A 16873-nucleotide genomic window follows, 5' to 3' on the forward strand; every position below is an offset into this window, starting at 1 on the left:
GTATAGTGTTTGCCCAGATAAGGGAATAAAGTCATGCTTGGGTTTTGGGGGGATGAATAACCTCTTCAGACTCTGTCATCAACCAGGAGCCTTGCACTGGGAGCATTTCTTTGGGTTCTATAGTCTGTCTGCCAAGAACACAATCACTAAATTGTGAAAATGTAATTGTTTGAAGAGTTTTGGTTTTACAGAAGAAAAAAGGAGGGTGCTCATGTCATATTTTTCCCCCCCGAGGAACCAGATTACCAATGAGTTGTGATCAGATGGTAGCCAGTACCATCTCCTTTCTGGGCAATGTGCTATTAGATCAGACAATAATTTTTTTCTGAAAGTTGTTATAATAATGAAGCTGTGTTTGAGAAAAGGGATGTAAACAAGTTCACTGGTTCTCATATCAGAAACATTCACATTGTGCTGATTTTAACAAGGCTCAGGTTTTTACAAGCAGGTAGTTGTTAGTGGAGACAGTGTCCATTTATAGTTTTGGGGAAGGCAAAAAAAAGAACAACTGTTAAATAGCTGAGATGCGTCAAGTGGGCCATTTGAGGTGCAAGTAGTTACTTTCTAAACATGTTTTAATATGAAGCATCTGGGTTGTCAAAGAACCTCATTAATCTATAGGAAGGCTGCAACACTGATGCCAGTTAAAATGAATGATACACATCCTATTAATGTGAAGGGGAGTTAGCCGTCATCAACATCTTCTATTTTCCTCAACTGTTACCTTCCACAAAACAAAATGAGAAATGAAACATGGAGATCCAGATGGCAGCAAAGTAGTTGATACTACACTTACCTCCTCCTAGGACCAAACTGGAATTACAGCTAAAATATAGAGCAAGCAACCTGCATGACCAACTGAAGACTAGCTGAACAGAAGTTTTATGAACAGGGATTTGCAAAAGAAGACACATTGAGACTGGTGGGAAGGGTGGAGATACATAAAGGGCTGGCCCTGCTCCCACATGCAGTACCTGAGATTCTGGAAGAATATCTCAGCTGCAAAGGTTCCTCTGAGAAGTGTGGGGTCTCAACAACAAGCCAGGTTCCCCAGCCCAGAGCACCAGAGCAGGGAAGAGGTGCCCATGTAACTTCTGGCTGTGAAAATCAGCTGCGATTCAGTCCACCAAGGAGAGATGGAAGTCTGCCAGAAACACAGATGCCCTCTTAAAGGGCCAATGCACAAAATCTCAGCCATTCACCATGGGCTCCGGTGGAGGGAGGGCAGAGGGGAATTGAGTCTTGTGAGGAGAGACTGGGGATTGTGGCTCTGGGAAGACTGCTGAAGAGACAGCCACCAGGATCCCTGTACTGAGTCACTCTGCCATACCACAGACATCTTTGGGCAGACATCCATATGGCATCAGCCTGGAGGAGTGCAATAGACGCACCCTTTGGACTCCCTCTTGCCCCACCTTGCAGAGCTTGCACACTGCTGAGTAGTCAGCTGCCTGGATCAGGGTGTAGAGGTCTGGGCAGACTCAGGGGGTGTCAGTGACTGAGTTTTGTGGCTTGGGGTGGGGGCCGTTCAACTCACTTTCTCATGAACCTAACTGGCTCCTCCTCCTCATGGGAGATCTGCTAGCCCTACCCTACAGCCTCCCAGTGGCCCCACCCTCCCGACTCCCGGTGGCTCCACCCTGCTGAGGTCTGGGCAGAATCTGGGACAGACTGAGTTGCGTGGCTCTGGGGTGAGGGCCACTTCCCCACCTTCCCCCAAGCGTGATGAGCACCTTCCCCTCATGGGAGATTCATGAGCCCAACCCTCCGGACTCCCGACAGCCCCACCCTTCTGATGTCTGAAGCTGGCCACTGGGTGTGTTGGTTCAGGGGCCTCTTGGGAGGGACTCTGGTGCAGGCCAATATCAGACCTGTGGCTGGCCCTGGGCAACCTGTTTGGTGGTACAAAGTGATCCACAGTTTGTGGCTGCCTCTGCTAGACCTGGGTGTATGTAGGATGGACTAAGCTGCATACCAAGGCTGGCTTTTATCAGCACTGAGCTAAGGGACAGGTCAGCAAAAGTCCTGTCGCTGAAGATCCACCTCCGCCTGCCTCCACCTGCCTCCACCTGCTGACTGCCTGTTAGGTTCAGTCACTGAAAGTGCCTCTGGCAGTACTTAAGTTGCCTGAGGTAGGTTCTCAGTGAGACGCCACGTAGGGGTGAGTGGTGTTCACCCAATTGATAAAGGTACAAATTTAGTGCCAGTGCTGAGCCTGAGGCCACTCAGCAAATGCCCCAGTGTATACCAGGCCTGACTGCCACCCGTGGGGTGCTCCCACACTTTTGTAGTGGGGTGGAGTCTCAGGGACCATCAGTGCATGTCTAGCATTATTTACTAGTCCTAAAACCAAGATTTGGCCATGTGAAGGGAGGGTTCTGCACTGATCGGATATGTGAGGGGAAAATGACAGCAATCAGACAAGAAGGAAAAAATAAAAAGCATCCAAATTGGAAAGGAAGAAGTAAAACTCATTAATTGCAGATGACATGATATTATATATAGAGAACGTTGAAGATTCCACCAAAAAGTTACTAGAACTGATGAATGAATTCAGTAAAGTAGCAGGATACAAAATAAATATCCAGAAATCAGTTGCATTTTTATACACCAATAATGAACTATTAGAAAGGATAACTAAGAGAACAATCACATTTAAAAATTGCCTAGGAATTTTTAAATGTGATAAAAAAATACTAGGAATAAATTTAACCAAGAATGTAAAAGGTCTATCCTCAGAAAATTATAAGGCACTGAAGAAAGAAATTGAAGAAGATACAAATATGTGAATGCATGTACCATGTTCATGGAGAGAAAGAATTAACATTACAATGTCCACACTATCCAAAGCAATCTATAGATCAGTGCAATTCCCGTTAAGATACCAATGGCATATCTCACAGAACTGGAGCAAATATTCCAAAAATTTATATGGAACCACAAAAGACCCTGAATAGCCACAGCAATCTTGAGAAAGAAGAACAAAGTTGGAGGAATCATGCTACCTGATATCAAACTATACTGCAAGCCATAGTAATCAAAACACCATGATATTGGCATAAAAGCAAACATATAGATCAATGGAACAGAATAGAGAGCCCAGAAATAAACCCACACCTTCCTGGTCAATTAATATTTGACAAAGGAAGCAAGAATATGCAGTAGGGTAAAGATAGTCTATTCAATAAATGGTGTTGGGAAAATTGGACAGATATGTGCAAAAAAATGAAACTAGACCACCTTCTTACACCATACACAAGAATAAACTCAAAATGGATTAAAGAGTTAAATGTTAGCCTCAAAGCCTTAAAAATTCTAGAAGAAAACAGACAGTAAAATCTCAGACATTTTTTCTGATATGTCTCTTCAGGCAAGTGAAGCAAAAGAAAAAATAAACAAATGGGACTACATTAAAAAAAACTTTGCACAGCAAAGGAAACCATCAACTAAATAAAGAGACACCCACTGAATGGAGAATATATTTGCTAATAATATATCTGATAAGGGGTTAATGTCCAAAATTTATAAATAACTTATAAAACTTAACACCAAAAAACAATCTAATTAAAAAATGAGCAAAGGACCTGAATAGAAACTTCTCCAAAGAGGACATACAGATGGCCAGTAGACAAGGTGTTCAATATCACTAATCATCAAAGAAAAAGAAATGGATAAAACCCCAATGAGTTCAAATATTACACCTGTCAGAATGGCTATCATCAATAAATCAACAAACAGCAAGTGCTGGTGAGGATGTGGAGAAAAAGGAACCCTCATGCACTGTTGGTGGGAATGCAGATTTGTGCAACCACTGTTGAATTTTTTGAGGAGTTACCACAAAAAATTAAAAATGGAACTGCCTTATGACACAGCAGTTTCACTTCTGGGAATATATCTGAAGAAACCCAAAACACGGATTCAACAGAATGTATACATTACTATGTTCATTGCCACGTTATTTACAATAGCCAAGATTTTGAAGCAGCTCAAGTGTCCATTAGTAGATGAGTGAGTGAATAAAAAGCTGTGGTACATGTGGTACACAATAGAATACCCTCAGCCATAAAAAAAGGAAGGAAATCTTATCTTTTGTGACAACATGAATGGACTTGGAGAATATGCTAAGTGAAATAAGCCAGTCAGAGAAAGACAAGTGCAGTATGATTTCACTTACACGTGGAACTTAGTGAACAAAGTAAACAAAATAGAAACAGACTCATAGATACAGAGAACAAACAGACTGACAACTTTTAAAAGGGAGGGGGGCTGGGTGAAAAGGTGAAGGGATTATACAAAACAAACAAACAAACAAACAAACAAACAAACCCCAAACTCTCGTAGACACAGACAACAGTAGAGTGATTATCAGAGGGAAAGGGTACTGGTGGGGCAGGCGGGGGGCAGGTAGAAGAGGGTAATGTGTGGATAAATGGTTATGGATAGAGATGTGACTTGGGGTGGTGAACACACAGTACAATATACAGATGATATATTAAATAACTGTACACCTGATGAAAACTATATTTTATTAACCAATGTCACCCCACTAAGTTCAATAAAAATGAAAAAAATATATAATTAAAATAAAAAGAGAAATGAAGCATGACCACAGAGGTCTCACTGTTGCCTGGTCTGGAGGCAGGGTTAGGCAAGGTGTTGGAATTCGGAGCTGAGCACCTCATGGCAGCTCCCAACTCTTGCAGCCCAAGGGGCTGAGTTGGAAGGGAGCCCTTGGCTATGAATCTGGTTCAATGTCACTCAAGTCTAGTTCAATGACTGGATATAAAACCCCAGGTGAGACAGGAATGCAGAGCTGCTGGAGTTTTCATTAGTTCTCTTTAAATCCAACCCTCGTATGTTTCTTTTTTTTTTCTTTATGCATTAGTAGAGTTAAGGATTATTTGCTCAGTGCTTGTAAAATGTTCAGTTTTGGTCCAGACTAGGATAATACTCTGCTTTTGGTTTTCTCCTGCTGGTGGGTGGGCAGGCAGGGGGCATCCTTATTTGCCTATCTGGCACCACTATTGTGAGTTATATTTATTGACTGGAAACTTGGCAAGGCTAATATTTTTTCTGGGTAACAGAAATTTTTACTTACAAGGCTCCACGGCGACCAGGTGGAAATACATCATTAGCTTACTGAATAATGGATATATTTTAAACCATGACTTAAAGTTTGTTCATTTATAGTGTATTAAACCAAGAAAAGGTTTAATGCAAGCCCAGCTTTCTGTAGAATCAAATGAAGCTTTTTTTCCTTCTTTTGGTGAACTTTATTGAAGCTTATTCAACTTTCCAAGAACTAAAAATGAGCTTCCTGTCTTGACTGTTTGGAATTACTTACTGTCATCTGTTTCAGACATTAAAGGAGGTGATTTAATATTAGCAATAAGGGCCTTCTTTCTCGTTTGGCAGGTGTTAATTATTTAAACACTGCTCTTTTTAATTTGTTTCCAATCACCCCTTTTGAGTGATTTGCTCTACAGGTTTCATTATGTGCATTTCTTGAAATCAAAAGGAAGGCGAGCTGGAGCCCTCAAACTGAACTTCCCAATCTATCTATTGATAGGAGAGGCGAGGCAAAGCTATATTTCATGTATTATGATCTTCGCGATTTCTGCTGATGGAATATAATAGACAATACATCATTTTTATCTTCTTTATAATAAAAAGTTGCTCTAGGCACAAAGCCTCAGGTTCCTGCATGCTAATGATCCTGGCTGAGTGGAGAAAGACTTTGCATTTCCTGGTCTGTCCATTAGGAACAAGCCACAGATATCCCGAGTAATTAAAAATACGGGAGGGACATTTCTCCCACCGAAACCACACCTTTCTTGCATTTCAGTATCATCAGTATCATCGTCGTCTTTGTCAGTTCGCGCTGCTTCGTTCCCTCTGGCAAAACTGGCTTCTGCTGCCTGATGACTTGTTATAAACAGCCCTGGGCTTGTGTTTCCCCTGTAAGATGCTTGTCAGAGCTTCCTCTGCTCCTATGGCACCTCCGTGTGTGTGCTCAGGTGGAAAACCAGCTCTGCACCGGGCAGAAATGCCGGTGTCACTTAAGTCAGGCTCTAGTCTAAGTGCTTGATACAAACTTTTTCAGAAGACCAACATCTAAATTTGAAAAGCAGAGGGATGAGGAGAAAAAGCAAAAGCTTTCACAGCCCCTCAGGGAAAGGAGAAACCGACCAGCCCAGGTTTTGTTCAGTTGTACACAGCAAAGTAATTTCATCTCAGTGTGAAATGGAAAAGGTGGGTGTTTGTTTAGATTGGGGCCATTTGGTAATGATTTTAACACTCATTGGAATCTCCAAGCCAAAATATTCCAGGGACAGAGTCTGTAATGAGCACTTATCCTCCCAATTAGGATTTCAGTCCCAATGAAAATGTTACCTGATACCCTCCTCCTGTTTTCAGTTTTTCAGTCTTTGCCGTGTTTTTACCTTCGTGATTGGTGGCTCCGGTTGATCATTTTTTCCAGTGAAATTATTCTTCCTTTGGCATCCAGCAGCACAGCCAAATAGGCTGATCTAAGCGTAAGAATCAGGTTCATCAGGCTGCCTGCCACTTTAGATTTGAAGGCTAGAAGAACGGATTGAATCTCTGGATGAAATAGCTTCATTTCCACTGAGTGGAATGGGGATTCAGAAGTCTTTGTCAATAAAATGTTAATAAGCAAAAGCCTTAAATGTTTCAAACATGACTTAGTTATCTAAGTTAACTGTTACTTAGCTTTCTTCCAGATCTTTGAGATCACTTTCATTTTTGTGAAAGAGAAGGATGCCGGTGGTTGAAATGGGTGGCAGACGTGTAATGTGAAAAGCACTTTGTAACGAAAGCACAGTAACTAGCCTTGCTTGTCACTCTTTGCCCCATCTTTCTGGAGGCTGGGAAGAGAACATGTGTGACTTCATTGGAAACCATCACAAGATTTGGGGGTGGAGGAAGTCATGTAAACGAGGAAAGGACGAGAACTAAGGCCTTTGAAAACATTTCAGTGATTTTTCTTTTGCTCATTCATTTATTCAACAAATGCTAACTGAATGCATATTCGGTATTACAGGGGAAACACATGTTTAAATGAGACAGCTCACAATCTGGGAGATCAGACAAAACTATGAACAAAGAATATTAATCAGTGCGTCATATAAGCTTTCTATGCAGTGTTCAGATGAACCCAAAAAGACAGCAGCTAACTCATTGGGGAGTTTAGGAAGGCCTCCCCAAAGGAGGTAGTACTCGAGTTGGGTATAGAAATAATCAGTAGGCATTAATCATGGGGAATAGTGATGGGTTGGGGAGCCTTGGGGTAGAGGTTGTTCCAGGCAGAGAGAAGCAAGGGAGTTTGGGATAGCACTGGTGAGAATGTCAGAGAGTACTCAGGTTTTGAGGTCATGTCAGGATGGACTCAGATTGTGTGAGGCAGTGGTTCTCAACCTTCCTAATGCCGCGACCCTTTAATACAGTTCCTCATGTTGTGGTGACCCCCCATTTCATTGTTACAAATTGAACATAATTAAAGCATAGTGATTAATCACAAAAACAATATGTAATTATATATGTGTTTTCCGATGGTCTTAGGCGACCCCTGTGGAAGGGGTCGCGACCCACAGGTTGAGAACCGCTGGTATAAGGCCTTGCTAAGAAGTTTAATTTTCTCTTCTAAAGTGAGTGTTTCTCCAAAAGGCTTTAATCAGAGACGGGTCAGCATTAGAGTTGAGTTTTAGATTACTCTGAGGACTGAAAGGAGGACATATTTAATAGGGGAGAGAGAAAGAAGATGAGTGACCTTTGGGGAGAAGGAAAAGAAACCAGGGGTGGAGATATTTCTGACCTATGCGAAGGCATTGGCAGAGGGTGTTAAAACCTGTGAAGACTCTGAACTGTATCCTACTTGTACCCTAACAAGTGAGGCTGCCACAGCTTTATATGTAAATGACAATAGAGGACAGAAGTCCCCAGGTCAGAGACAGATGCTTTATTACTCAAAGCAAAAACAGCGGCCAGAGCAGAGGTCCCTAAATCAAGATAAGGCAAATCGAATATTGCATTGCAAATAGAAAATGTCTTATCCTCCCCTCACTGGGTTTAAAACATGAGAGCTTCTTGGGGAAAAATAGTAATTAGTGTTGGTTTTGTTTTTTTTTTCCTTGTTGAGATTTAGTTTTAAGTGGAAGCTTTCTTTTTCTTTGGAATCTGTGGTATTTAAAATACAATTTTATTACCCATGGTATCAAATAACTGTATATTATCCAACATGCAGAAGGTACTTTGTCAGGATTGTTATTAAAATGTCAATTATGATGGCATCACTTTAGGGCTGGATATTTAATCTGAGAAAATAAACTAAGTACGCGCTTTCCTCCTGCATTATAGGGGTTTAGATTCTAAGATCCTTTCTGGTGTATAACTACATACTGGCTGCTAAATACACGAGACTCTACTTGATTCAAGGTAATACATCAAACCCTTGTTACAACTTGCCTTCAAAAGTCCACATGCTTTTCCTCTTTAGTCAGTTTACAACATTACAAGCTACCCTTTATCTTTAATTATTGCTTTCTTATATACTAATTGCATAGGCCAGCTCTGGGTTGAGTTTATAATTTTGGTGCTGCTTGACCTTCTGAATCTGTGCATTTTCTTTCAAGCTTGAGCTGGTGAAGGTGGGAGGTTGAGGAAAACCCAGTTTGGCTTCCCAAGTAAAAGAGATGATATCTCAGGTGGCTCCCTTTCAACGTGTGGAGATTCCCCAAAGAGTGGGGAAAGGTTGATGAGAGGAGAAAGAATACTTCTTGGAGAAGTAGGGAGACACATGTTAGCATTGTCAGGGATCCAAGTGATCCTCTAATCCAGAGTGACAGAAAAATCAATGAACTGGACTCATGAGACCACCTGGTTTATCAGGGGCAAAGGTGGGCAAGAATCCTGTACCAAGTTGAGTCTTGTAGCATCTTTACTCCCCAGGTTGTGTTCCTCCTACTTGAGGTTAGAGAAAGAGCTCTAAAGAGGGGAGAGCCCTGGGGCAGGAGAAATGTCAACTAAGGGAAGAGGTGTTAATGGAATTTAGCTCAGATTTCATTTCATGGAAAAGAGATCAGTCAGTGTTATGAACTACGAAATGTGACTAGATTGCTTAAGAACTAGCGAAGATTTACAAACTCCTTGGGTTATTTCCTCTGAATGGCAGTAGATTTTTATACAGTCCTTCCAGTTTAAGGTATGTTGGGTTGAATAACAAATCGGCAATTTCAAATGGTTCTGTTTCACACCTGTTAAGAGTTAATAAATTGCAGCCCTTCTCTTTGCAAAACTATTTTCCCCCCAAATAATCTAGATATTACTTTGCCTTGGACATTACAAACAAATACTTTACACTTGGGACTTAAAACAGCAACTTGACTAGTGGCCGGTGTTGTGAGAATAATCACCCGAGTCCAAAACACCTGGAATCCTCATCAGCTCTTGGGAAACACTGCCACCATTGTCCTTTGGGTGGCGTGAGCTAATGGTAGAGTTACTGCGCAGTCACCCTTTATTTGGGACTAATAAAATCATAACCTCATTGGAAAGTATGGTGCTTACACATTGGACTTTCCCATATGCTTAATAATGTCTGTAGAAATAGAAACTCTCTTCTATTGCTCAAAAAGAAAACTTATCTATTTATACTTATGGGCTATAGCTACACTATTGCTTGAGCAAGATGGTGCAGTGTGTGTGTGTGTGTGTGTGTGTGTGTGTGCGCGCGTGTGTGCGCCTGTGTGTATATACATGTATGGGGGTAAGTGAGCATGTAGTTCTATAAAGAATAAACAAAGCTTGGAGGGCCTGGACCCTGGAGTGTGATGGTGCAGATGTGCTTGGGGGAGTGTATTTGGTGGCAGTGAGGACAGCTTGCCTCCGTCTCATTTCAGCATAATAGGCAGGAGACAGCACAGCTGAGTTTCCCCAACAGGCTAGTGCTGTAGCTTATCTTTTGCAATGTCACTGGATTGATCGATCATTAAGATGTCTCATGTTTTTAAAAAGAGACAGCCTACTGACAAGCAGAGCGGCTATTTAAAGAAATCTTAACAGAGAAAAAAGCCAGACAAGCAGAAAGAAAACGATTTAAAATATTGTTCTGGGAAACATTACTACCTTTTGCTAATCTTTTAATTCTGATAAATAGCAATGATTTTATTGGTGGGCAAACCTCACTTTCTTAATAAAGCCCTCCCCTGCCAGGAGATCACTTCTGCCTTGACATCCAGTGGCATCTATGGTCTGTTATCACTCACTTGCCAATGAGTCTCTTCTTGTTTTGATTCTTCTCATCAGTTAAATCTTTTGTTGCAGTTTGACTATGTTTTTGCCGACAAGAAGCTAAAATCTAGAGGGGGACAAGACACTCTTTCATATATCTTTTCTTTCTTCTTAGCATATAGACTTCCATAGGGTAGGTGCTAAAAAATATGTCTGCCAACTTGATTTGCTGTAGAATAACTTTAGTAAAGAGTTAAAGAAGTAATTTTGCTTCTTTTCACAGCAGTAAACAGCCATTAGTTTGTTATTGTAAGGTTGCCCGAGGCCAGGTTTTCAGACTAAAAGTGAGTGTGAGCCATCTATCAAGGAAAAAGAATTATTTAACACAATAAACATTTTGTGTACATTTGGCCTTGAGGAGATTTTTTTGTCTATCACTATGGTCCGAATTCTTCAAATAACTACTTATTCCTTATTCCCTGCATTTGTGTTCCTGGCTATCAGGGAAATCCAAATCTAATCTAAAAAGGCAGAAAATGCTGTGTACATGTAGACTAATGGTGAGTCAAATGCAAGGGTAATTTTGAGAGTGTTGCTTAGAAAAATATCAATAAACAATCCAACATGAATAGAGGGCTTCAGGACTGAGCTGTTGGGGTGAAGGCGCACACTCAGCCCTGTCAGTTATGACGATTACAGGTTGCTGCAAGCATCAACGTCCTGTGTGCAGAAATGTTTCTGCTCACAAGCTCTGCGACCCCAAGGAGTGTAGCCATCCAGGGTGCCTCACGACCCTGGGAAGTTTTAAGAATTCTTAATCAGTTGATTTCATGTTTTCTTTTTTTTTTCTTTTTTTTTAAAATACATTTTTTATTGATTTCAGAAAGGAAGGGAGAGATAGAAACATCAATGATGAGAGACAATCAAGAATTCTTAATCAGTTGATTTCATGTTTTCAGGCTAATTCCATTTCCTATTCTGAACACTGAAAGGAAAACATCAGTGCTTAAAAAGCAGCTTAGGATGCTTGCTTTTATCTGAGAGAATGTGATTATTAATGGCTATTTTAGAAATGCTTTTAAATGTGGAGGCATCCCCCCCCCCACCTTTCTTACATTCATGAATCTTGAAGCTGTAACCAGTAAGCTTTCTCCCCTTTCTTCCAGTTTCTTCCCTCGTGCTATTTCAGACCCTCAGGCAAGCCTTTCATCCTCTCTCGGTATGCCACAAACTAGAGAGGCTGGTTGAAGGCCTGCAGCTTTTCATCTGTGTCAAACGAAGGGGTCGGACTTCTTTAATGCAGCCGCACCCATTGGTCAATCCATCGCTCTCCTGTCTGTACCCATCAGCCACCCCCCACCCCCAAAGTCCCTTGGCACCTCTTTCCTTGAAACCAAGGCCCAAGGAGGTCAGACAGCCACTCTTGCTTTGCCAAGCATCACTCAGCCTCAGCTGAAGTAATGTTTACATATATGATCATTCCATGCCATTTAAAATATGTAATGGATACTGTGAAAACAATAGGCACATTCAAGCTCCAATGCTGTGCACAAACGAGAGAAATATTCCAATACTCATATCAGAGCCTAATAGGTATAATTTTGCTCACGATAGAGTAATATGCAGCAGCTCTCCCCAGACTGCTGGGGAAAACAAAGAAGTGGTTGTCAACCTTTTCAGAATCAGATGTTAATGATATTTCGTGTCTTTGTTGAGTCTGTGGAAAGCAGCTACTGCACCTAGAAGGGAAATGACTTCCATACCAACCGCCCTCAGCCAAAGTCATTGGACTGGGAAAGCTGGACCGCGTCCATATTTACATTTCAGAGAGAGGTGTGAAGGAAGATTTCAAGACAGACTTGACTGAGCTGCCTCCCACTTGCCTTACCCGATGTTCAATCTTATCAATGTATGAGGGGTCTTATTATTTCCAACATATAGAAAGGGAAAATGTAATGTAAACAAAGGGCCGACGTGTTTTGGCAAAGGAGGGAAGTGTTTCTGCATTTCGTGTATTTTTGGAAAGCTCTGAAATCCCAAAGTCATACATCTTCCAAGGCTTGGAGGGGGTTTATTCAAGCATCCAAAGTACTCAGCGGCTCGGAGAGTAGTAACTTTGCTGCATCTGTTGTAGCAACTAACTGTTTGGTCTTTTTCTCAGAGCTGGTTGTAAAGATAGTTTGCTTTTCACGTCTTCCTAAATCCCCCTTTTGTATCACTTACAGTATTCCTTCCCTTCAACAAAATTCCATTTTTATGTCTTTAAAGAAAAGGTTTTAATTCTAATTTCAAGTCCATCCAAAAAGTAGGCCTTTGCCACACTATACTCCAGCTGCTGGGAATTAGGCCACTTTTTTTTTAAACCAGATATATGTAATTTTAACCTTAAATCTTTAGACACTTCCAGCTGCTGGGAATTAGGCCACTTTTTAAAAAAACACCCAGATATATGTAATTTTAACCTTAAATCTTTAGACACTGTACAACTAACTATTAAGATTCTGACAGATAGTGCTCTGAGGGTCAAATTCACACCATTCATAGAAAAACACAAGCCCTACTAGACTTTTAAAAAGCAGAGACTATACCACAATCGCTTTTTAATACCATGCTTAGATTGAAATTCCATCTTCCCAATGATTGTAATACGTCTTTAAATAAAGACCTTCCCACAGTCGTCCAAATTAAAATCAGGGGGTATTTCCCCCGTCATGTGTGCCCACTTATGAAGACTATGTCAGCTCAACTCTAACTGTGAAAATTTTATTATATAAATTAAATCACAAGCCACATGTTTGCCAATGCGGAACCTCTTATGTTTATATATGTACTTATGTCAGAGTCCCATCTAAGTTCTGAAATACTTTATAAGCATGATTGTGACTGAACAATGTGTTGAGTAAGACATTTTCCAGATTCGGTCAATTAACGGGACTTTGGCACAACGAATTCAGTCATTTCAGTTATTTTGAAGTCTGTTTCTGATTGCCACAGCTTAGTGTCTTGCTACTCAAAGTACTGTTTGTGGACCAGCACCACAGTGACCCTTGAAGCTTGTACAAATGTGGAATCTTGGGCCCCGAGTAAGACTCACTGAATCCAGTGCCTATGCTGCTGGAATGCCGACTACCTTGAAAGGCAAGGACCTAGTGGCTCCTAAAATAGGTGTTCAGGTCATTTTGAGTGCTTGGCAGCTTTTGAAGTATGCATTCTTTTTTTTTTTAGGTCAGGAGGGAATTATTTTATATATTAATATTAAATATTATAGTAACATCCTCTAAATTATGTGGTTCTCCAAAGAACCTGCTTTATTTTTTCAGGAATATGCTTTTGGCAGAATCGGATTCATTGATTTGTTAACTTATGAATTCCTAGTGGCTTAGGTCAGGAGGGAATTATTGTATATGTTAATATTAAATATTGTAGTAACATCCTCTAAATTATGTGGTTCCCCAAAGAAACTGCTTTATTTTTTTCAGGAATATGCTTTTGGCAGGATTGGATTCATTGATTTGTTAACTTATGAATTCCTAGTGGCGACTCTTGGGAAGAATATACAAACAGTTTGTACATGTACAGTCAAGTTTCTCAGTACTTGAAGTGAAATACTTAAATATCATTGGAAATCTAAAATAATAAAAACAAGAATGGTGTAGGTTATATCAATGCAGCTCTTGGTATGTGCTAGGTACCTTTCCAAGCACTTTACTGGTACATTGGTGAGCCCAATGGAATCTTCCTGACAATTCCATGAGATGTCATCTTATTATGCCCATGAGGACACCGAGGCATGGCGAGATAGTGACTTGCCCAAGTTCACCTCACAAAAAGTAGAGGAGCTGAGATTGCTTTAATTGCTTTTTATAAATAGTAGATGGTGATTAGGCAGTGACTTCGAGTTGGGATGGTCTTTTAGAGCCAATATGCCCTCTTGTTTTACATATGAGGGAAGTGAGGTTCACAAAAGCCACTGTGGTTCACAAAAGTCACATAACAGTACTGATACCTTTGTGGCAATTGGGCATATATCTCAGCCCCCTTATAGTTTATACAGTTGGATTTCATAACTTCCTGGGAAATAGGCAGGTACCCTAGGTCACACCAATGACAGCCCCATTTTACTTCATTGCTTCAAGGAAAGAGATTGGCATAAGTGCAGGTGATAATGCCCATAAACTGGGCACTCCTTGCAGCCTCTTTTTATGCCTCTACTCAACCCTGCCCAGACGTGTACTGTTGCACTAATCACTCTGATTTGTGTTATTTGTTGACATGTCTGCTCCACAACGAGGTTGGAGAGGTAAGGCCATGTTTTATTCTTCTTTATGATCCTAATAATTACCAAGGAATATGACACACAGTAAGCCCTTAGTAAATCATTGTCAAGTAGACAATGATTGTCCTCCTCACCACTGTTTCAGGTGTGCAATCCAGATGGGTGTGAGGCCCAGATGGTTCATGCAGGTATGGAAACATCTAAGCCTGAGCTTAACATGGGGAGACGAAGAGTATAGTTTCGTGGGGGGTCATTGGTGGTGTTGGCAGTGATGTGTGCATGAAAGAGCACAGGTTAGTGCTTACGCACTGGCTATTTCTTTTCTGTGTTTCTTCAGGTACATATTTTCTGGTTTGGGTTGTAAACTCCCAAAGGCAGCAACTCCCTTTCTTTACTTCTTTTGTATAGCACCTCGCTTTCTACTGCACACAGAGAATTGGTGAATACTTGTAGGGATAACATAAAGTTGTTAATCTGTACCTTGGAGAATTTACAATAGTATCCTTTTCTAGGAATTAGAGTATAATATTACCCTAACTAGGTAAATAGGATAAGCACTAAATGAATCTGCTGGTCAAAGCCACATTAATAATTAAAACACAGATGTTTCTATTTTTACTGGCCCATGATTTTAAAATAAAGTCACAATTACTCAAGTGAGCCCTTACTAGTCTAAAAGTCCATGGTCGAGTGTTTCCCAGTTATTTTGGGGAGTCCAAAAAAGTCGGCCCATATATCCCATAAACCAGTCTGTCAGCTGTAGTTATCACTTGGCTCCTGCTTGTTTTTTCTTCCTGCTCTAACTTGCACTTATCCACAGTGCTGCCTGCCAAGCCCCTGGGTGAAGTGTCATGGAACTGCTGACTATAACTGTACAAGGAAAAGGCAGGGAGAGTCTTTTGAATAAGAATGAAAGAGCCTTGCCCTGTCAGATTTATTTTTTAAAATGGAACTATTTTGAAAGGATTCACATGTCGTCATATGAAGTAATTCAACAACACAGTGTACCCTTTACGTAGTTTTGCCCAATGGTAATATCTTGCAAAACCATAGGACATTATCATGATCAAGATATTGATGTTGACAGTCAAGGTACAGAACATTTTTATCACCATGAAGATCTTTCATGTTGTTCTTTTATAGCTACATCCACTTCCTCCAGCCCCCACTACCTCCTGAACTCCAGGCAACCATTAATCTCTTGCCCATTTCTGTAACTTTTTTCATAACATAAGTGACATATAAATGGAATCATATAATACACTAGAGGCCTGGTGCACAAAATTTGTGCACAGGTAGGGTCCCTAGGCCTGGCTGGCGATCAGGGCCGATCAGGTTCCCCACCTCCTGGCCTCCCTGCCTCCTCCTTCCCTCGCTCCCTCAGCGCCCCACTGCCACTGCTGGTTGCCCGCCGTGTTTCGTGCTGCCCCCTGGTGGTCAGCGCACGTCATAGTGAGCGATTGAACTTCCTGTATCCAGGTCGAACTCCCAAGGGGACAATTTGCATATTAGCCTTTTATTATATAGGATAACCTTTTGAGATTGGCCTTTTTACTCAGCACACTTCTCAGAAGATGCATTCAGGTTGTGTGCATTGATGCTTTTGTTCCTTTTTATTGCTGTGTAATAGTCCATGGTATGGATATACGACATTTGTTTAACTGTTCACCTATTGAGGAATGTCTGGGATGTATCTAATTTTTGGCTATTACAAATAAAACTGCTTTGAAATTTGTGTACAGGTTTTTGTGAGAACATAAGTTTTTATTTCTTTGAGATAAATGCTAGGGAGTATAATTGGTGTGTTATGTTACATGTTTTATTTTAAAAACCACATGCAACTGTTTTCCAGAGTAGACATTCCATTGGGTATAGAATTCTTGGATGACAGTTCTTTTAGTTCAGCAGTTAAAAAAATTTTGGTGACTTCCTGTTGGTCTCCATGGTTTGTAATGAGAAATTTGTTGTTATTAGATCCCCAACCCCATTATTGGTAAGGTATTTCTCATCACTTTTAAGGTTAATTCTTTGTTTTTAGTTGTCAAGAATTTGACTCAGATATATCTTGATGTGGATTTATTGAGCTTTATCCTGTTTAAGATTCACTTAACGTCTTGACTCTATAGATTTATGTCTTTTGCAAAATTTGGGGAGGTTTCGGCCACTATTTCTTCAAGTACTTTTTAATTTATTTATTTAATTTTTTTAAATTTCTTAAAGTATTACGAAGAGTATTACACATGTCTCCTTTTTTCTCCCCCTTGACATTCCCCCGGCTTCCCCCACCCCCCAGTGTCTTGTGTCCATTAGTTATTCTCATATGCATGCATATAAGTCCTTTGGTTGATC

This window comes from Myotis brandtii, unplaced genomic scaffold (genome assembly GCF_000412655.1).
Source record: "Myotis brandtii unplaced genomic scaffold, ASM41265v1 scaffold1137, whole genome shotgun sequence".
Taxonomy (NCBI): domain Eukaryota; kingdom Metazoa; phylum Chordata; class Mammalia; order Chiroptera; family Vespertilionidae; genus Myotis; species Myotis brandtii.